The 22,785-nt window shown below is 38.7% G+C and overlaps 1 protein-coding gene across 2 annotated transcripts in view; it reads right to left on the reverse strand.

Annotated features, from left to right (window-relative positions):
- The window catches only part of SHROOM4 (shroom family member 4), a 208,025-nt gene that overhangs the window by 131,944 nt on the left and 53,296 nt on the right, over positions 1-22,785 (reverse strand). The gene's annotated exons all lie outside the window — the stretch shown is intronic.

The raw sequence follows: 22,785 nt of genomic DNA on the forward strand, positions 1-22,785 counted from the left end.
AACTAAACAGTAAGATTTAAGACAGCAGTACAGGGTAGTTGGAAGAATGGGCTTTTGAGGAAAGCATATCCAAGTTTGAATCCCCCCATCACTATCTTTAAGTCACATAAGTCCTATGAGTCTTAGCCCCCTAATCTATAAGTGAAGAAGATGCCATCCACCTCACAAGATGGCCTTAAGAATACATAAAGTGCTTGGCACATTTCTGTAAGTGTAAGTTACCTTCCCCTTTCCTCCCCACTATTCCTACATCTGGTAAGATAACCCAGGATGTTCTGATCAAGTGTTCAGTAAATTTTAAGTAAACATAGAGGATAAACATATTACTCCATGATTTTTGTGCCCAATATTGCAAGAATTCCTTGGCCTGATCTCCCTCCACCTTTAAACTCAGGTTTAGTTGCTCCTGGCTGCACATGGTTCTTCAACAGCAGACTAAGCCCTCTGGGAAATGTGGTCTGTAAGCACTTCCTATTATGATAGAACAGACAGGGTAAGTCTCACCCACACCTTAATCCTAAGGAATGTGCCTTTTTTCTTCTCTTTTGACGCACTGGCTTAGAGCCACATCTTCTCCCTGGGGAAAGTAGACAACAGACAATCTGTGATTGTCTGTTTCAGAGCAGCAAGATGGCTACCTTTTCAGATGATTAACCCCATTAGCCACATTGCCTTTACAAGCAGTCTGAGAGAATACCTGATGTAGCTTATGGGCTTCTGGGAAGGGTCCCTCCTGAAAAATACTACTTTCCCATCCTTTCTGCCTCAAAAGGTTAAAAAAAGAAATCTGCCTTCTCCAAGGGGCCTCTTTAAAAACACATTTCTAAGTCTCCAATTGAAGAAGACTATCTAAAACTAAGACAACTCTGAAAGCACTTTATGTGAGAAAATAGATGAAAAATATTGTCTTCTAAAGGAGAAAAACCCAATTCCAGTTTTGAATACTCCCTTTGCCAGACAGCCTCTGCAGCTACAGGGAGAGTCTGTCACTGGAAATTGCCAGGTGAGCTCAGGGCCTAAATTCAGTCTCCATTAATTTGTGTCTCCTTCTGAGAGGACACAAACTGAGAAGAAACTTTTCGCTTGATTATTCCTAGATATTCTTTGGGGGCTATAAACTCACCCATCCATCACTTACATAGCTGAGCCATGATAGCACACACACCGTCATACACCTTCACACAGCCACACACGATTCCACACCCTCATACATACAGTTACACATCCCCCAGAGCATAGAGGAGAGACAGGGAGCCCCTAAGACATGGAATGTCCTGAGAGAAGAGATTGAGCGATGGGAAAGGGTTTAGGATAGGGAAAAGAGATAGAAAATAACAAGGCTAATAGTTATTTGTTGGTCTTTCCCCTGGATCACTTGAAGGGCTTAAATGGCAGGGGCTGCTTCTTTGATGACCCTGAAGTCCCCACCTTAAATCGCTTCCTGCCTCAGTTCACAACCACTCTGCAGAGGTGTCTGACCTCTTTGCCTTGGGAGAATGTTTGCAGAATCAAAACCATGTCCTGCTTTAAGAGACTTGTTCTCCCAAAAGCAGTGAAGCAGACTCTGAAGGAGCTTAAAGGACTGTTAATATTACATGAGATTTTAACCTCATGATTTGCAGCCCATGTTGGTAGTAATTGAAAGAACAGCTTTCTGCTAAACAAATTATTATCAGGCTCATGCCAGCTGATGTTCCTATCCTCATCACTTCACAGAAATGTATCTAACACATTTCAGTATCCCTGAGAGCAAGGCCTAGCCCTGAACTGTCCAGTACAGTAGCTACCCACTAACCATATGTGACTATTGAGCCCTTAAATGTGACTAGTCCAAATTGAGCTGTTTTTGTATGTTTAATATACATACCAGATTTCAAAGATTTAATATGAAAAAAGAATGTAAAATATCTCATTAATAACTTTTTATATTGATTACATGCTGAAACGTTAACATTTTGGATCTACTGGGTTAAATACAACATACTATTAACATTTATCTCACTTGTTTCTTTTTACTTTAATGTGACTACTTGAACATTTACAATATCATATATGTAGCTCTCACCATATTTCTATTGGGCAGCGCCAGCATAGCACCTTGCCTGTCACATAGTGGACATTCTGTAAATGTTTGTTGAAGGAACAAAAGAACCAACAAAAGGACAAGAACCTTAACAAAGGTATCAAGGAATGGTTGGTTCAGCTCTGGGCTTAACCAAATCCCTTTCCACCTCCTTCTGAGTCTCCAAGCCCAAGAGGGGGAACTTGTGTTGCTGGGACTCCTTCTGTGACCCTTTAAAGCCTATTTTACTGGCTTTAAATGGATTTGGCACTTTTGAAAGAACATTCTAGAAAGTAAAGGCTGTATTCATATAGCCCAGACTCATCTGATATAAGGTAAGTGTTTTCTTGGGAGCATCTCAAGTACTGAAAGCAAAAAGAAAACTTTCAGGACTTGGGTATGATGGAGTTTGCTCAACCATTGCTTGGGATTTCCTTCATCCTCTGGAACTAAATAAGATACTCTCACCCCAGGGAAGTTGCTAAAGCATTTGAGAAGAGGAGGGGTTATTTAATGTCCCCTGGTAGCTCCAAATTACCAGGCATCATAGTTATGGGAAACAGGGGGAAATGGTGTTAGAAAATACAAGCATTTTTTATGACATTTCAGCAGAACAAGATTCCCCTTTCCCTTCAGAAGCTTTAAGTGTCTGGCATACAATAGAGCTTGAGACTTAATAAATATTCCCTGAGTCAATAAATTAATAGTAACATAGAAAATGAGACAATGTAGATTAGCGGGACAAGTACAGGATTACTAGTTGGGGAAAACTTGAGTTTGATTAATGGCTCTTCATTATACTAGCTGTGCCACCTTGGGCAACCTACTTAAACCCTCCAGGCCTCAGTTTCCTCATCTATAAAATGGGCCTAATTAAGTGTCTATATCATAAGGTCGTCATGAAAATTTAATGAGCTAATGCATGTAAAGCACTTATCTCTCTACCTGTCACACAGTAAACAATAATTGGTAGCTATTCTACCCAAAGATAGTGAGGAGTGCTTCCCAAAGCAATGTTACACATCTCATCATCTAAGTGACATCATTTGTCTTTACATAATTGCTACTAATTCCTTAGCTGTGAAAAATGTGAGAAGCCTCAGTGTTGGTCTCTTATGGATCTGAGATCTCTGAGGTTTCAAGCATAGCCAGGTCTAGAAAAGAGCTACAGGCCTGGAGGCAAATCATCCATTCATCTATCCAACATAGTGAGTGTCAAGCACTTTTCTAGACAATAGGGATATAGCAATAAACAAAACAAAGACTTCTGCTGTTAGGAAGTTTTGTGTCTAGTAAAAATTAGGCATAGACTCGTTTTCAGAAACTTGCTCCAATCATTTATATTCCCTGACTTGATTTGGAAACCACTACCACCAGGGACAGCACTGACCTGTCAAATAGACAACTCTAGGCCTCTCCTGAGGCCCAAAAAAAATGTGCTGCTCCAGCATCTCTGCCATTCCCCCAGAATGTCAGAGAATAGTCAGGAACTCCTAGACATTCAATTCAGTCCATCCTTAGGCTAAAATCAGTCAAAGGGCTTAGAAGTTCCCTGCTCCACACCATGCATTGGTCTTCACTGCTTTTCCTGCCTGCTGCCCACAGAGATTACCCTAACATCCTCCAGCAAGTTAAATGCACTACAAATGATAAGGTTATACCCAATCCTAAGAAGATGAACAATATCCAGAGCACTAACACTGGAAAACTACATTCTCTCATTATCTCCACTGCTAGGTTTGCCCTAGGAGGTACGGTGGCACAATAAAAGTAGCATGAGATTTGGCATCAACATGATCACGATTCAAATCCTAGCTCTGCAGTGTACTGTGTGGCTTTGGGCAGATCATTTTAACTCTCTGAGCCTCCATCCATCTACTCACTTATGAAATGGGTATCTCTCTCACAGCATTATGACAAGGAGTACCTAAAGGGCACAGTGCCTAGCACAGAACTGGTACTCCAGAAGAATTAGTTCTCTTACCAAAGTCCTTCAGACCAAGGTGGGCAGTAACTCAGGGACAGTATGAAAGCTATTCTTGGTGAGATTAGGACTAAGCAATTGCCTTTTAGTAGAGGGCTCCAATTGGCTAGCTTCCCCACTCTGCATTCAGTATTATCATATTAGCATATGATAAAAGTGGCTATGGTGTGAGTATATCCACTATGGAAATCACAAATACTACAAATCAGGTTTTATTTATTTAATTTTCCCTGGAAAGCCATTTTACCAGCACATCACTGGCTTAAACCTCAAGACACAAGGACAACTCAGGGACAAAGAGAAGGCAATTATATACTTGTCATTTTGAAATAGAGACCTTTCTATAGGTTGAGCAAAAACTGCCATGAAATATAGCTATTCAGCACTTCTACACAGACTATTTTATGTGACACATTAAAAATTCTTGTTGCTCCTCAAATATAAAGATCAGCAACATAAACCACCACAAGTATCATCACAGGGTCAAGTACACAGCAGGTGCTCAGTAAACATCTGTCAAATGCATAAACCCAAGAAAAATTCTCTGCCACTTTTCATCAAAGAAATAGAACCAGCAGTTTGAGAAAAACACTCAGGATTTGGAAATAAAATAAACCTCAGGAGAAAAAGACTTTAGGAGAGAGGTGAAAGCACAAGCCAGAATGCTAGGGAGAAGAAAGTCCTGGAAGGGTAAATAGGCTCAAGGTAAGTGAATAGGCAAAGGAAAAGGTCCATAGTAGGGTATAGAAGAGGTACATGGGGGAAATTAATAAATGGAACAAGGTCTTGAAAGGTAACAGAAACAGAAATTTGAGAGTTATACTTACCTGGGAATGGATTTTATAACAATTTGTTTTAGTGATCTCATTCTTTATAAAATCATTACAATTATTATTTTCTTAAACCACTGCATTTTAACAGCTTTGTTGATATATAATTTACATATAATAAAACCCACCCATTTAAAATGCACAACTTAATGAACTTTATTATATTTATGAAGTTGTGTAACTATCACCCCAATCTAATTTTAGAACATGGCCATCATCCTAAAAAAATCCTCGCACTACTTATAGTCAGTCCCCATTCCCACGTCCAACTCCAGGAAACCACCAATCACTTTGTCTCTATAGATTTGCTTTTTTTTTTTTTTAACATTTCATGTAAATTGAATTATTCAATATTTGGCCTTATGTGTCTGGCTTCTTTCATTGAGCAAAATGTGTAGGGGTTCATTCATATAGTGGCATGTAACAGTGCTTCATTTCTTTTCATTGCTGAACAATATTTCATTGTATGAATATACCACGTTTTATTTATCCATTCTTCACTTGATGGACTTTTGGGATGTTTCTGCTTTTGGGCTAGTGTGAATAATGATGTTATGAACATTAATGTACAAGTGTTGGTGCGGACATATGTTTTCATTTCTCTTGGGTAAATAGGTAACTAGGAATGGACTGGTAATTTTATGTTTAACATTTTGTGGAATTGCCAAACTATTTTCCAAAGTACTGCATCATTTTGCATTCCAAGGAGCAATGTATGAAAGAGTTCCAATTTCTCCACATACTCACCAACACTTGTTATTGTCTTTTTTTTTTTTTCATTATAGCCATTCTAGTGAGTGAGAAATGTTATCTCATTGTGGTTTTCATTATCATTTCCCTAATGACTAATGATGTTGAGTACCTATGCATGTGCTTATTGGCCATTTGTATATATTCTTTGGAAAAATATTCAAATTCTTATCCTGTTTTTTAACGGGTAACTTATCTTTTTAGTATTGAGTTGTGAGAGATCTTTATATATTCTGAATCTAAATACTTTATAAGATATATGATGTTTTAGGTATATTCTCCCAGACTTTGGGGTGACATTTCATTTTCATGAAGCTATCCTTTAAAGTGAAAAATTTTAAATTTTAATTAAGTCTAGTTTATCTTTTTTTCTTTTATCACTTGTGCTTTTAGTGTCATTTCTAAAAATCTTTGTGTAACCCAAGATCATGAAGATTTACTCCTATGTTTTCTTCAAAGAGTTTTATAGTTTAGGCTCTTATACTTAGGCCTACTATACACTTTGAGTTAATTCTTTATGTATAGTGTGAGGTCAAGGACCAACTTCATTGTTTTGTATGTGGATATCCTATTGGCTAAATACCAATTTTAGTCAATACTATTGGTTAAATCCCATTGCCTAACATTGCTTTTCCTTTGAATTTTCTTGGCAATTTTGTCAAAAATCAATTGACCATAAATGTAAGGGTTTCTGGGATCTCAGCTGATCTCCACTTATCTATGTCTATCGTTATGCCAGTAGCATACTAACTTGACTACTGTAGCTTTGTAGTAAATTTTGAAATGGGAAAGTGTAGGTCCTCCAAGTCTGATCTTTTTCAAGGTTGTTTTGCCTATTCTGAGTCCCTTGTATTTCTGTGTGAATTTTAGGATCAGCTTGTCATTTTCCTCAAGAAAAATCATGTGAGATTTTAATAGGGACTGTATTGAATCTGTAGGCCCACTTGGGAAGTATTGCCATCTTAACAATATTAAGTCTTCTAATTTACGAACATGGGATGTCTTTCTATGTATTTGGGTCTTATTTCACTGCTTTCACTAATGTTTTGTAGTTTTCAGTGTACAAGTCTTGTACATTTTGTCAAATGTATTCTTAATTATTTTATTTTTTGGTGCTACTGTGAAAGGAAATTTTTAAAACTTTCATTTTCAGATTGTACATTGTTACTGTCAAGAAATACAATTGCTTTTTAATGTTGACATTGTATTCTGCAAACATGATGAAGTTGTTTATTAGTTCTAGCATTTAGTTCTAACTTGTTTATTAGTTCTGGTTTTTTAGTGAATTCCTTAGGGTTTCCTACATAAAAGGTTATCTTCAAATAAAGACAGATTTACTTTTTCTTATCTAGTTGCCCTGGATAGAACCTCCAGTACAATGTTTAATAAAACGTGAAAGCAGACATCCTTGTCTTGTTCCCATCTTAAGGGGAAAGTATTGTTATTCTCTATTAAATATGATGTTACCTGTAGGGTTTTCACAGATTCCCTTTATCAGCTTGAGGATTTCCTTTCTCTTCCTAATTTGTTGAAGGTTTTTATCATGAATGGGTGTTGGATTTTGCCAAATTCTTTTTCTGCAGCTATCGATTGGATCATGTTCTTTTTGTACTTTATTTTACTAATGCAATGTTTACAATGATAGATTTTTGGATGTTAATCTAGCCTTGAATTCCTAGGATAAATCTCACTCGGTCATGATGTATAATCCTTTCTATATGTAGTGGGATTTGGTTTGCAAGAATTTTGTTCTGGATTTTTATATTTATATTCATAAGGGATATTGGCCTTTAGTTTTCTTGACTTATGATGTCTTTGGCTTTGGTATTAAGGCAATACTTGTAAAATGCATTGGAATTTGTTCCCTCTGCTATTTTCTGGAAGGGTTTGTGAAGGATTGGTATTAACTCTTCTTTAAATGTTTGATAGAATTCACCAGTGAAGCAGTCTGGGCCTGGGCTTTTATTTGTGGGAAGATTTTAAAATACTAATCCAATCCCTTTGTTATATGTCTATTCATATTTTCTATTTCTTCATGAGCAGTTTTGACAATTTTTATTTTTCCAATAATTTGTCCATTACACCTAAGTTACCTAATTTGTTGGCATACCGTTGTTCGTAGTTTTCCCTTACAATTTTTTACTTACTTTTCTGTAAGTTCAGTAGTAGTGTTCCCTCATCATTCTTGACATCAGTAATTTCAGTCTTCTTTTTCTCAATCAGTACATTTAAAGTTTTGTCCATTGTTATGGGCTGAATTCTATCCATTCAAATTCATATGTTGAAGCCCTAACTTCCAGGACCTCAGAATGTGATTGCATTTGAAGATAAGGTCTTTAAAAAGGCAATTAGAGGGACAGTGTCAAGATGGTGGTACCGGCAGACTCTGAACTCACCTCCTGCCATGGACACAACAAATTCACACCTACCCTTAGAACAATTACCCCTGAGAAAGAACTGAAAACTGGATAAAAAGAACCCCTGCAACAAGGGACAGTACTGACTGAGGTGGAAAAGGCAGAAATTCCTTTCTGGAGAGAAAAAAGCCACCTTCTAGTCGTGGCACTTCACAGCTGGCCAGGAGCAACCTTAAGGTATGAAGCCTTCCCTGGATGACTAGGAGATCTGAATGTGGGAGTGTTACTGCTATAAGCAGCTTTTGGACTCAGCACAACCAATATGAGTGTCATAATATCTGGCTTTGCTGTCAATTAACAACAACAGTGAATAACCCCAGAAAAGTTATCAGACATAAGTGAAAAAAAGCCTGCTCTTAAAGGGCCCATGCACAAAATCACCCATTTCGGAAAGCAACCTAAAATCACCAGATAGAAAGGTGAACAGTCCTTTGGTGAAAAGAGACTCACTTGATAGGTTCTGGGTGCATGTCAATGGGAGGTGAGACCTCCCTAGGGTTGGAACACTTTCCCAGGGACTGAGACATTTGCAGCAGTCATAACTGTAACCTAGTACAGGTGTGCTGACACTAACACTGGCAGATTCCATTGGAGTTTTTCCCCGGGCCTGTTAGCACAGGGGTCAGCCCCACCCACTACAGCATCTATAAAATCCAGCTCAGCCAGTGCAGGAAGCCCACCCTAGGGACTGGCCCCACCCAATAGCAAGCCCTCAGGCAACTTGTGGGCCCTCATAGGTGGGGTACCTGGAATCTCTGCACCCAGGTGAGGGGGTCCACCTCTGTGGGGCAGGGCATGTGTGAGAGGCGGGCCTCCACTGGTGGAGTGTGTGGGGCCTCTGCAGTGGAGCGAGTGGGTTCACCTCAGTGAGTTGGGGTGTGCGCAAAAGGGAGGACTGTGTTGATGGGGTACGTAGCCCTGTGAGCAGTGGGACTTGTCAACTGCAGCAAACTTGTGCTTCTCAAATAGCCTTATAGGGGATTGGTCCCACTTTCAAAACTCTGAAACAACTGGGTGCTCCCACGCCTGGGGCCAGCCCCATTTAGCTACAAACCTGAGAGAGTTGACAACAGCATTGCAGGCTGGAGGGCTATAGCAATTTTAGGCCCCTGAGGCTAGCAACCAGCCACACAGGGGGCCTACTCACTTAACAGAAAAATGGCAACAGGAATGTGCTATTAGACCTTACAGCCAACCATGCTGGGACTCCCCATGCCTCATAAAGTGAGTGAAAGGTCCATAGCAGCCATACACAGCTGAGCATTACAACCAGCCAGACACAGGGACAGCCTAGACTCCCTGGGCACCTGCAGCAAGAGCAACCCACCACATCAGAAGGACACATGTAGCCAACACAGGGGATACTCCTGGAACATTTGGAACTGGTGACAAGAGGGAAGCACACTGCTGGGCCTCATAAGGCATCTCAAAAGGCCACCTCTCGGGCCGGCCCGGTGGCACAGCGGTTAAGTTCGCACGTTCCGCTTCTCGGCGGCCCGGGGTTCGCTGGTTCGGATCCCGGGTGCGGACATGGCACTGCTTGGCAGCCATGCTGTGGTAGGCATCCCACGTATAAACTAGAGGAAGATGGGCACGGATGTTAGCTCAGAGCCAGGCTTCCTCAGCAAAAAGAGGAGGACTGGCAGTAGTTAGCTCAGGGCTAATCTTCCTCAAAAAAAAAAAAAAAAAAAGGCCACCTCTCCAACATGGGGAGATGTAGCTGACCTACCTGATACATAGATATAAGCACAGAGAAAGAGGAAAAATGAGGAGACAAAGGAATATGTTCCAAGTAAGGGAACAGGACAAAACCCCAGCAAAAGAACTAAATGAAACAGATAAACAATCTACCTGACAAAGAGTAAAGTCATAAGGATGCTCACTGATCTTGGGAGAAGAATGGATGAACTCAGTGAGAACTTCAACAAAGAATTAGAAAATATAAATAGGGGTCAGCCCTGTGGCAGAGTGGTTAAGTTCACACGCTCTGCTTCAGCGGGCCAGGGTTTCACTGGTTTGGATCCTGGGTGTGAACATGGCACCATTCATCAGGCCACATTGAGGCAGTGTCCCACATGCCACAACAAGAAGGACCCACAACTAAAATATACAACTATGTTCTGGGGAGATTTGGGTAGAAAAGCAGGAAAAAAAAGAATATTGGCACCTTAGCTAACAACTGGCCAATCTTTAAATAAAAAAAGAAAATAGAAATAGAACCAATCAGAAATGAATAATACAATACTGGAAATGACATATTCACTAGAGGGAATCAAAAGCAGAGTAAACGGTACAGAAGAATAGATCAGTGAGCTGGATGACAAACTAGAAGAAATCACCCAAGATGAACAGATAGAAGAAAAAAAGAATTAAAAAGAACAAGGATGGTCTAAGGGACCTCTGGGACAACATCAAGCATACTAACATCCGTATTATAGATATCCCAGAAGGATAAGAGAGAGGCAAAGGGGCAGAGAATCTATTTGAAGAAATAATAGCTGAAAACTTTCCTAACCTAAAGAAGAAAACAGACTTCTAGGTACAGGAAACACAGAGAGCACCAAACAAGAAAAAGCCAGAGGCCCACACAAAGACACATTGTAATTAAAATGGTAAGAATTAAAGAAAAAGAGAGAATCCTAAAGGCTGCAAGAGAAAGACAACAAGTTAGATACAAAGGAAACTCCATAAGATGACCAGCTGACTTCTCAGCAGAAACATTACAGGATAGAAGGGAGTGGCATGATATATTTAAAGTGCTGAAACGAAAAAGCCCACAGCCAAGAATACTCTACCTGTCAAGGTTATCATTCAGAATGGAAGGAGAGATAGTTTCCCAGACAAGCAAAAATTAAAGGAGTTTATCACCAAGAAACCAGCCTTACAAGAAATGCTAAACGGATTTAAGTGGAAAAGAGAAGACCACAAACAGGTATAAGAAAAATATCCAAAAAACCCCAAATATAATCACCGATAAAGGCAAATATACAGTTAAGGTAGCAGATCAACCACCTACGAAGCTAATATGAAGATCAAGGGAGAAAAGTAATAAAATTATCTATTCCCATGATAAAAGGGTAATGGATACATATGTACAAAAAAAGAGATTAGATATGATATCAAAAACATAAAATGGGGTACGAGGGGAGTAAAAGAGTAGAGCCTTTAAAAAGAGGTCAAACTAAAGAGAACATTGGAGACTTTTGCAGGAGCAAAATGGCGGGGTGAGCTGACCTGGGACTCTCTCCCCTCCAAACTACAACAAAGGATTGGAAAAACTGAATTTCAGCCAATAATCCTAATGCCAGACCGTCAGAGAACTACAGAAACAAAACCACAGTGGATGGAGACGCTGAAGCCAGCCTCAGAGAAGCTGGAATGGGGTAAGAGAGAAATTCGCTCCCTCCCCTAGAGACTGAGATCACTGCCATTGGTGAGGGAAGGAGTGGAGGAGGGGCCACGTGACAAGGGATGGTCCAGGACTCCCGCTGCCAGTGCAGTGGAAACCCGCTGACGGGGGAAAGCTTCCATGTGCAGGGACCCCCATAAACCCAGGGCCCCGGGAGACCAGAGAACGACAGCTGATCAGAATCCAGATCAGTGTGGGAGAGAAACTGCCCCTCCGCCCGGCAAACCGCGCTGGGTGCTGCCATCTTGCCTGAAGGCGGAGAGCTCAGAACCCGTGGCTCTCGACCCCCATCTAGTGGCGACAGGCTGTAACTGCAACTGAATACTACCATCGTGCACAAAAACCGCTCCTCTACCATCCAGCAATTTATAAAAGCTCCAGACCAGAAGGAAAACATAAAAACACAGAATTAAGTCCTTAGGACTTGGAAATAGGTAAACTAAGTGAAAATGAGTTCAGAGTAGCTATCATCAAAAAACTCAATAAGCTAGAGGGAAAGATAGAGAAACAAGTCAATGAGTTCTGGAGTTACTTCACAAAAGAGATTGTAACTATAAAGAAGAATCAAACAGAAATACTAGAGAAGAAAAATACAATGGATCAGATAAAACAGAATATGGATTCCCTGAATGCCCATGTAGACAACATAGAGGAGAAAATTAGCATAATCGAAGATAGACAGGCTGAAAGGCTCCAGCCAGAGGAAGAAAGAGAACTAAGGATTAAAAAGAATGTGGAAAATATCATAGAAATAGCGGATTCAATGAGGAGGACGATTTAAAGACCATAGGAATTCCTGAGAACGTGGAAAAGGAAGAGGAAGCAGAAAGTGTGCTTAAGGAAATTATAGAAGAGAACTTCCCAAACCAAGGATTGAGGGAGAAATGTGTGTAGAGGAAGCTTTCAGATCTCCTAGATTTGTCAACGTAAAAAGACCTACTGCAAGGCACATAGTAGTAAAAATGGCAAAAATGAAAGACAAAGAAAGAATACTCAGGGCAGCAAGACAGAAGAAAATATCCTACAAAGGAACTCCTATCACACATTCAGTGGATTTCTCTACAGAAACCTTACAAGCTAGGAGAGAATGGAGTGACATATTCAAAACTTTACAGGATAAAAATCTTCAGCCAAGAATACTCTATCCAGCAAAAATATCCTTCAGATATGAGGGAGAAATTAAATCTTTTCCAGACAAACAAAAGTTTAGGGAATTTGTAACCAAAAGTCCTCCACTACAAGAAATCCTCAAGAAGGCTCTCATACCTGAAAAAAGAAAAAAAGGGAGAAAGGGGTCACAAACCACAGAGTACGGAGGCAGATAGATAGAACCAGAATATGATAGCAAATATTCAACTATAGCATTAGGATAAAGGTAAGGAAACCACCAAAGTAAAGACGATCTTATCACTCTGACTACAAACTCATAAAACGAGTTGGAATAAGAGATGAAAATAATAACTTAGGAGGGGCAGAGCAAAGGGACTAAATCAGTCTAGGACAATAAGTAAGAGACCACCAGAGAATAGACTATATTATACATGAGACTCTAAATACAAAGTTCAGGGTAGCCACTAAATGAAAAAACAGAACAGAGCCACAAAACATAAATAAGGAAAAATCTAAGAAACTCAGCATAAGAAATTGTAGAAGTCAATGGCTAGGCCAAAACACACAGGACGAGAAACAAAGGTAACACAGGAAAACCAGATAACAAGCGACAGAATGACAGCATTAAGCCCACATGTATCAATAATCACTCTCAATGTAAACTGATTGAACTCTCCAATAAAAAGACACAGAGTGGCAAAATGGATTAAAGAACAAGATCCAACAATTTGTTGCCTCCAGGAAACACACCTCAGCCCCAAGGACAAACACAGGCTCAGAGTAAAGGGGTGGAAGACAATACTTCAAGCTAATAGCAAGCAAAAGAAAGCAGGTGTTGCAGTACTTATATCAGAGAAAACAGATTTCAAAATAAGGCAGGTAAAGAGAGACACAGAGGGACAATACATAATGATCAAAGGGACACTGCATCAAGAGGAAATAATGCTTATAAATATCTATGCACCCAACACAGGAGCACCAAAGTTCATAAAGCAAGTATTAACAGACCTAAAGGAAGATGTTAAAAGCAACACAATAATAGTAGGGGACCTCAACACCCCACGCACATCAATGGACAGATCATCCAGACAGAAAATCAACAAGAAAATAGTGGAGCTAAACGAAAAACTAAAACAATTGGACTTATTAGACATATATAGAACACTTCATCCAAAAGCAGCAGAATACACATTCTTCTCAAGTGTGCATGGAACATTCTCAAGGATAGACCTATGTTGGGAAACAAGGCAAGCCTCTACAAATTAAAAAAAAATTGAAATAATAACAAGCGTCTTCTCCGATCATAATGCTATAAGGCTAGAAATTAATCATAAGAAAAAAGCTGAGAAAGGCACAAGGATGTGGAGACTAAACAATACGCTACTGAACAAGCAAGGGATCATTGAAGAAATTAAACAAGAAATAAAAAAATACCAGGAGACACATGAAAAGGATAACATGCCATACCAACTCATATGGGATACAGCAAAAGCTGTATTAAGAGGAAATTTCATCACAATACAGACACACCTTAACAAACAAGAAAAATCCCAAATAAGCAATCTTAAACTACACCTAACTGAATTAGAGAAAGAACAAACAAAGCCCAAAGTCAGCAGAAGGAGAGAAATAATAAAAATCAGAGCGGAAATAAATGCTATTGAAATGAAAAAGGCGGTAGAAAGGATCAATGAAACAAAGAGCTGGTTCTTTGAGAAGATAAATAAAATTGACAAACCCTTAGCTAGACTTACAAAGAAAAAAAGAGACAAAGCTCAAATAAACAAAATCAGAAATGAAAGAGGAGAAATAACAACAGACTCCACAGAAATACAACAGATTATAAGAGAATACTACAAAAAATTATATGCCAACAAAATGGATAAACTAGAGGAAATGGATAAATTCTTGGACTCCTACAATCTCCCAAAGCTCACTCAAGAAGAAGCAAACAATTTGAACAGACCAATCACAAGGAAAAAGATTGAAACAGCCATCAAAAACATCCCAAAGAATAAAACCCCAGGACACGATGGCTTTCCTGGGGAATTCTACCAAACTTTCAGAGAGGATTTAATACCTGTCCTTTTCAAGCTATTCCAAAAAATTAGGGAAGATGGAACACTTCCTAACACATTCTATGAGGCCAACATCACGCTGATACCAAAGCCTGACAAGGACACCGTGAAAAAAGAGAACTACAGGCCAATATCGCTGATGAACATCGAGGCAAAAATCCTAAACAAAATTCTGGCAACCAGAATTCAGTAATTCATCAAAAGGATCATACATCACGGTCAGGTGGGATTCATAACAGGGACACAGGGATGGTTCAACATCCGCAAATCAATCAACGTGACACACCACATCAACACACTGAGGAATAAAAACCACATGCTCATCTCAATAGATGCAGAGAAAGCATTTGACAAGATTCAACAGCCATTTATGATAAAAACTCTGAACAAAATGCACATAGAAGGGAACTACCTCAACATAGTAAAGGCCATATATGACAAACCCATAGCCAACATCATACTCAATGGGCAAAAACTGAACCCCATCCCCCTGAAAACAGGAACTAGACAAGGATGCCCTCTATCACCACTCTTATTTAACACAGTACTGGAGGTCCTGGCCAGAGCAATCAGGCAAGAAAAAGGAATAAGAGGAATCCAAACAGGGAGGGAAGAAGTGAAACTCTCGCTGTTTGCAGACGATATGATCTTATATATAGAAAACCCCAAAGAATCCATTGGAAAACTCTTAGAAGTAATCAATAGCTACAGCAAAGTTGCAGGGTATAAAATTAATTTACATAAATCAGGAGCATTTCTATATTCTAATAATGAACTAACAGAAAAAGAACTCAACAACACAATACCATTCACAATCACTACAAAAAGAATAAAATACCTCAGGGTGAATTTAACCAAGGAAGTGAAAGACCTATACAATGAAAATTACAATGCCTTTCTGAGAGAATTGGATGATGACATAAGGAGATGGAAAGACATTCCGTGTACATGGAGTGGAAGAATAAACATAGTTAAAATGTCCATTCTACCTAAAGCAATTTACAGATTCAACACTATCCCAATCAGAATCCCAATGACATTCTTTACAGAATTAGAACAAAGGATCCTAAAATTCATATGGGGCAACAAAAGACCCCGAATTGCTACAGCAATCCTGAGAAAAAAAGAACAAAACGGGAGGCATCACAATCCCTGACTTCAAAACATACTACAAAGCTACAGTAATCGAAACAGCATGGTACTGGTACAAAAACATGTGCACAGATCAATGGAACAGAATTGAAATCCCAGAAATAAAACCACACATCTTTGGTCAGCTTATCTTTGACAAAGGAGCTGAGGGAATACAATGGAGAAAAGAAAGTCTTTTCAACAAATGGTGCAGGGAAAACTGGAAAGCCATATGTAAAAGAATGAAAATTGACCATTCTTTCTCACCATTCACCAAAATAAACTCAAAATGGATCAAAGACCTAAAGGTGAGACTGAAACCATAAGGCTTCTATAAGAAAACGTAGGCAGTACATTCTTTGACATCACTATTAAAAGGATCTTTTCGGACACCATATCTTCTCAGACAGGGGAAACAATAGAAAGAATAAACAAATGGGACTTCATCAGATTAAAGAGCTTCTTCAAGGCAAGGGAAAACAGGATTGAAACAAAAAAACAACCCACTAACTGGGAAAAAATATTCACAAGTTATTTATCCGACAAAGGGTTAATCTCCATAATAAACAAAGAACTCACACAACTCAACAATAAAAAAATCAAACAACCCAATGACAAAATGGGCAGGGGACATGAACAGACATTTCTCCAAAGAAGATATAGGGATGGCCAATAGGCACATGAAAAGATGTTCATCATCACTGATCATCAGGGAAATGCAAATCAAAACTACACCAAGATATCACCTTACACCCACTAGAATGACAAAAATATCTAAAACTAATAGTAACAAATGTTGGAGAGGTTGTGGAGAAAAAGGAACCCTCATACACTGCTGGTGGGAATGCAAACTGGTGCAGCCACTATGGAAAACAGTATGGAGATTCCTCAAAAAATTAAAAATAGAAATACCATATGACCCAGCCATCCCACTACTGGGTATCTACCCAAAGAGCTTGAAGTCAGCAATTCCAAAAGTCCTATGCACCCCAATGTTTATTGCAGCATTATTTACAATAGCCAAGACATGGAAGCAACCTAAGTGCCCATCAACAGATGATTGGATAAAGAAGATGTGGTATATATATATAAAATGGAATACTACTCAGCCGTAAAACAGAACAAAATCGTCCCATTTGCAACAACATGGATGGACCTTGAGGGAATTACGTTAAGTGAAATAAGCCAGTTAGAGAAGGACAATCTCTGTATGACTCCACTCATAGGAGGAATTTAAAAATGTAGACAAGAGAACAGATTAGTGGCTACCAGGGGAAAGGGGGCATGGGGGGTGGGCACAAAGGGAGGAGTGGTGCACCTACAACACGAATGACAAACAATAATGTACTACTGAAATCTCACAAGATTGTAACCTATCATTAACTCAATAAAAAAAAAAACTAAAGAGAACATCAACTTAATATAGATTGCTATATATATAGGTTATCATATATGAACCTCATGGTAATCACAAACCAGAAGCCTATAATAAATACACAAAAAATTAAGAGAAGGGACCCCAAACATAATACTACTGAAAGTCATCAAACCACAAGGGAAGAGAGCAAGACAAGAAGAAAAGAACAGTGAAGAACTACTATAAAACCCAGAAAATAAGTAACAAAATGGCAATAAGTACATTCTTATTAATAGCTACTTTAAATGTCAATGGACTAAATGCTCCAATCAAAAGGCACAGGGTGTTGGGGCCACAAGGTGGCGCAGCGGTTAAGTGCACACATTCTGCTTTGGCTGCTCGGGGTTCACCAGTTTGGATCCTGGGTGCGGACATGGCACCCCTTGGCAAGCCACACTGTGGTAGGCATCCCACATATAAAGTAGAGGAAGATGGGCACGGATGTTAGCTCAGGGCCAGTCTTCCTCAGCAAAAAGAGGAGGATTGGCAGCAGTTAGCTCAGGGCTAATCTTCCTCAAAAAAAAAAAAGCACAGGATGACCGATTGGATAAAAAAACAAGATCCATATATGCTGCCTACAAGAGACAATCTTCAGACCTAAAGACACTGAAAATCTGAAAGTGAAGGGATGGAAAAGGATACTCCATGAAGATGACGATGAAAAGAAAGCTGGGCTAGCAATACACATATCAGACAAAATATACTTTAACACAAAAACTGTAGCAAGAGACACGGAAAACACTATATAATGATAAAGGGAACAATCCAACAAGAGGATATAACACTTGTAAATATCTACGCATGCAACATAGGAACATGTAAATATATAAAGCAATTATTAACAGACATAAAAGGAGAAATAGACAGTAACACAGTAATTGTAGGAGACTTTAACTCTCTACTTAGACCAATAGATACATCATCCAAACAGAAGTTCAATAATGACACATTGGCCTTAAATGACACATTAGACCAATGGACTTAATAGATACATATGGAACATTCCATCCAAAAACCTCAGAATACACATTCTTTTCAAATATACATGGAGCATTCTCCAGGATATATGACATATTAGGCCACAAAACAAGTCTCAATAAATTTAAGAAGTTTGAAATAATACCACTCATCTTTTCTGAACACAATGGTACGAAACTAGAAATCATCTATAGGAAGAAAATTGGAAAGGCCACAAATATGTGGAGATTAAATAAAATGCTAGTGAACAACAATTGGGTCAATGAAGAAATCAAAGGAGGAATAAAAAAACACTTGGAAAGAAATGAAATACAACATGCCAAAATTTATGGGATACAGCAAAAGTGATTCTAAGAGGGAAGTTTACAGCAATAGAGGCCTACCTCAACAAAAAAGAAAAATCTCAAATAAAGAATCTAACAGTGAACCTAAATGAACTGGAAAAAGAACAAACAAAGCCCAAAATCAGTAGAAGGAAGGAAATAATAAGAATCGCAGCAGAAATAAACGAAATAGAAACTAAAAAAACAACATAAAAATCAATGAAACTAAGAGCTGGTTCTTTGAAAAGAAATAAAATTGACAAAATTTTAGCTAGACTTACCAAGAAAAAGCGAAGGCTCAAATAAATAAAATCAGAAATGAAAGGGGAGAAATTACAACAGACACCTCAGAAATACAAAAGACAATAAGACAATACTATGAATAGCTATGTGCCAACAAACTGAATAATCTAGAAGAAATGGATAAACTCTTAGAATCATACAACCTTCCAAAACTGAATCAAGAACAGAGAATTTGAATAGCCCAATCACTGGTAAGGAGATTGAAACAGTAATCAAAAACCACGCAAAAAGTCCAGGACCAGATGGCTTCCTGGTGAATTCTACCAAACATTCAAAGACTTAATACCTATCCTTCTCAAAATATTCCAAAAAAATTAAAGAGGAGGGGACTCCTCCTAACTCATCCTATGAAGTCAACATTACTCTGACAACATAACCAGACAAGGACATCATAAAAAAAATAAAAGAAAATTACAGTCCAATATCAATGATGAACATTGATGCAAACATCCTCAACAAAATACTAGCAAATTGAATACAACAATACATTAATAAGATCATACAACATGATCAAGTGGGATTTACTCCAGGGATGTAGGGATGGTTCAACATCTGCAAATCAATCAACATGATACATCACATTAATAAAATGAATAAAAATCACCTGATCATCTCAATAGATGCAGAGAAAGCATTTGATAAGATACAGCATCTATTTATGATAAAAACTCTCAATAAAATGGGTATAGAACCAAAGTACCTGAACATAATAAAGGCCATATATGACAAACCCACAGCTAATATCATTCTCAATGGAGAAAAACTGAAAGCTACCCCTTTAAGAATAAGAACCAGGGGCTGGCCCCATGGCCCAGTGGTTAAGCCACGTGTGCTCTGCTTCAGCAGCCCAGGGCTTCACCAGTTCGGATCCTGGGTGAGGACATGGCACCACTCATCAGGCCATGCTGAGACAGTGTCCCCACATGCCACAACTACAAGGACCCACAACTAAAATATGCAACTACATACTGGGAGGATTTAGGGAGAAACAGCAGGGGAAAAAAAAAAAGAAGATTGGCAACAGTTGCTAGCTCAGGTTCCAGTTTCTAAAAATAAAAGGAACAGGAACCAGACAAGGATGCCCGCTTTCACCACTTCCACTTAACATTGTATTGGAAGTTCTAGCCAGAGCAATCAGGCAAGAAAATGAAATAAAATGGATCCAAATTGGAAAGGAAGTGAAACTGCCAAAATTTGCAGATGACATGATTTTATGTGTAGAACACCCTAACAGATCAACCAAAAAACTTCTAGAAATACTAAATGAAAATGGTGAAGTTGCAGGATATAAAATCAAAATAGAAAAATCAGTTGTGTCTCTTTACACTAACAATGAAGTAGCAGAAAGAGAAATTAAGAATACAATCCCATTTACAATTGCAACAAAAAGAATAAAATACCTAGGAATAACCTTAACCAAAGAGGTGAAAGATCTGTACACCGAAAACTATAAACATTGTTGAAAGAAACTGAAGAAGACAAAAAGAAATGGAAAGATATTCTATGCTCTTGGACTGGAAGAATTAACATAGTTAAAATGTTCATGCTTCCTAAAGGAATCTACAGATTCAATGCAATCCCTATCAGAGTTCCAATGACATTTTTCACAGAAATAGAACAAAGAACACTAAAATTTATATGGAACATAAGGCCCAAATAACCAAAGGAATTCTGAGAAAAAAGAACAAAGCTGGAGGTATCACACTCCCTGATTTCAAAATATACTACAAAGCCATAGTAAACAAAACAGCATGGTACTGGCACAAAAAAAGACACACAGATCAATGGAACAGAATCGAGAGCCCAGAAATAAACCCACACATCTATGGACAGCTAGTTTTCAACAAGGGGGCCAAGAACATACAATGGAGAAAGGAAAGTCTCTTCAATAAATGGTGCTGGGAAAACTGGACAGCCACGTGCAAAACAATGAAAGTAGATCATTATCTTACAGCATATACAAAAATTAACTCAAAATGGATTAAATACTTGAATGTAGGACCTGAAACAATTAAACTTCTAGAAGAAAACATAGGTAGTATGCTCTTGAACATTGGTCTTAGCAGCATATTTTCAAGTACCATGTCTGACTGGGCAAGGGAAACAATAGAAAAAATAAACAAATGGGACTACATAAAATTAAAAAGCTTCAGCACAGCAAAGGAAACCATCAACAAAATGAAAAAAGAACCTAACAATTGGGAGAAGATATTTGTAAGCCATATACGTGATAAGGGGTTAGTATGCAAAATATATAAAGAACTCATACGTCTCAACAACAACAAAGCTAACAACCCAATTAAAAATGGGCAAAAGATCTGAACAGACATTTCTCCAAAGAAGATATACCAATGGCCAACAGGCACATGAAAAGATGTTCAACATCACTAACTATCAGGGAAATGTAAATCAAAACTTTAATGAGATATCACCTCACTCTCATCAGAATGGCTATAATTAACAAGACAGGAAATAACAAGTGTTGGAGATGACGTGGAGCAAAGGGAACTCTCATACACTCTTGGTGGGAGTGCAACTGGTACAGCCACTATGGAAAAAAGTATAGAGAGTCCTCAAAAAAATCAGAATAGAACTATCATATGATTCAGCTATTCTACTGCTGGCTATTTATCCAAAGAACATGAAAACATGAATGCATAAAGACACATGCACCCCTCTGTTCATTGCAGCATTATTCACAATAGCCAAGACTTGGAAGCAACCTAGATGCCCACGAAGGGATGAATGGCTAAGGAAGATGTGGTATACATACACAACGGAATACTGCTCAGGCATAAAAAATGATGAAATCTGGCCATTTGTGACAAAATGGATGGACCTTGTGGGTATTATGCTAAGTGAAATAAGTCAGAGGGAGAAAATCAAATACTGTATGATCTCACTCATAAATAGAAAATAAAAACAACAATAAACAAATACATAGAGACAGAGACTGGACTGATTGTTACCATAGGGGAAGTGGGGAGGGAGGAGGGCAAAAAGGGTGATTAGGCACATGTTTGTGGCAATGGATTGTCTTTGGGTGGTGAACACGATTTAATCTACACAGAAACAGAATATAATGATGTACACCTGAAATTTATATAATGTTATGAACCAATGTTACTGCAATAAAAAAAAGAAAAATAGGGGCTGGCCTGATGGGATAGTGGTTAAATTCACGTGCTCCACTTCAGCAGCCCAGGATTTGCCAGTTCAGATCCTGGGCACAGACCTACACACCACTCATCGAGCCATGCTGTGGCAGCATCCCACATAGAAGAACTAGAGGGACTTACGACTAGGATATACAACTATGTACTGGGGCTTTGGGGAGAAAAAAAGTGTTTAAAAAATAAAATAAAATAAAAAATATAAAAAGGCAACTAAATTAAAATCATACCATTATGGTGGGCTCTAATCTAATCTGACTGGTATCCTTATAAGAATAGGAAATTTGGGGGGGCCAGTGTGGTGGCAAAGTGGTTAAGTTCACGCACTCCTCTTCGGCGGCCTGGGGTTCACAGGTTTGGATCCTTGGCATGGACCTACACATTGCTCATCAAGCCATGGTGTGGCGGCATCCCACATACAAAATAGAGGAAGACTGGCATAGATGTTAGCTCAGCAACAATCTTCCTCAAGCAAAAAGAGGAAGACTGGCAACAGATGTTAGCTCAGGGCCAATCTTCCTCAGCCAAAAAAAAAAAAAGACTAGGAAATTTAGACACAAAAGAGACACTAGACACATGCATGTGCACAGAGAAAGGACCATGTGAAGACACAACCAGGAGGCCATCTAAAAGCCAAAGAAAGAAGTCTCAGGAGAAACCAAACCTGTTGACACCTTGATCTTTGACTTCTAGCTTTCAGAACTGGGAGATAATAAGTTTCTGTTGTTTATGCCATCTAGACTGTGGTATTTTGTCATGGTAGCCCTAGCAAATACATCAATTTTCTTAAATCTTCTCTAAGAACCAACTATCAGTCTTG

This window comes from Equus przewalskii, chromosome X (genome assembly GCF_037783145.1).
Source record: "Equus przewalskii isolate Varuska chromosome X, EquPr2, whole genome shotgun sequence".
Taxonomy (NCBI): Eukaryota; Metazoa; Chordata; class Mammalia; order Perissodactyla; family Equidae; genus Equus; species Equus przewalskii.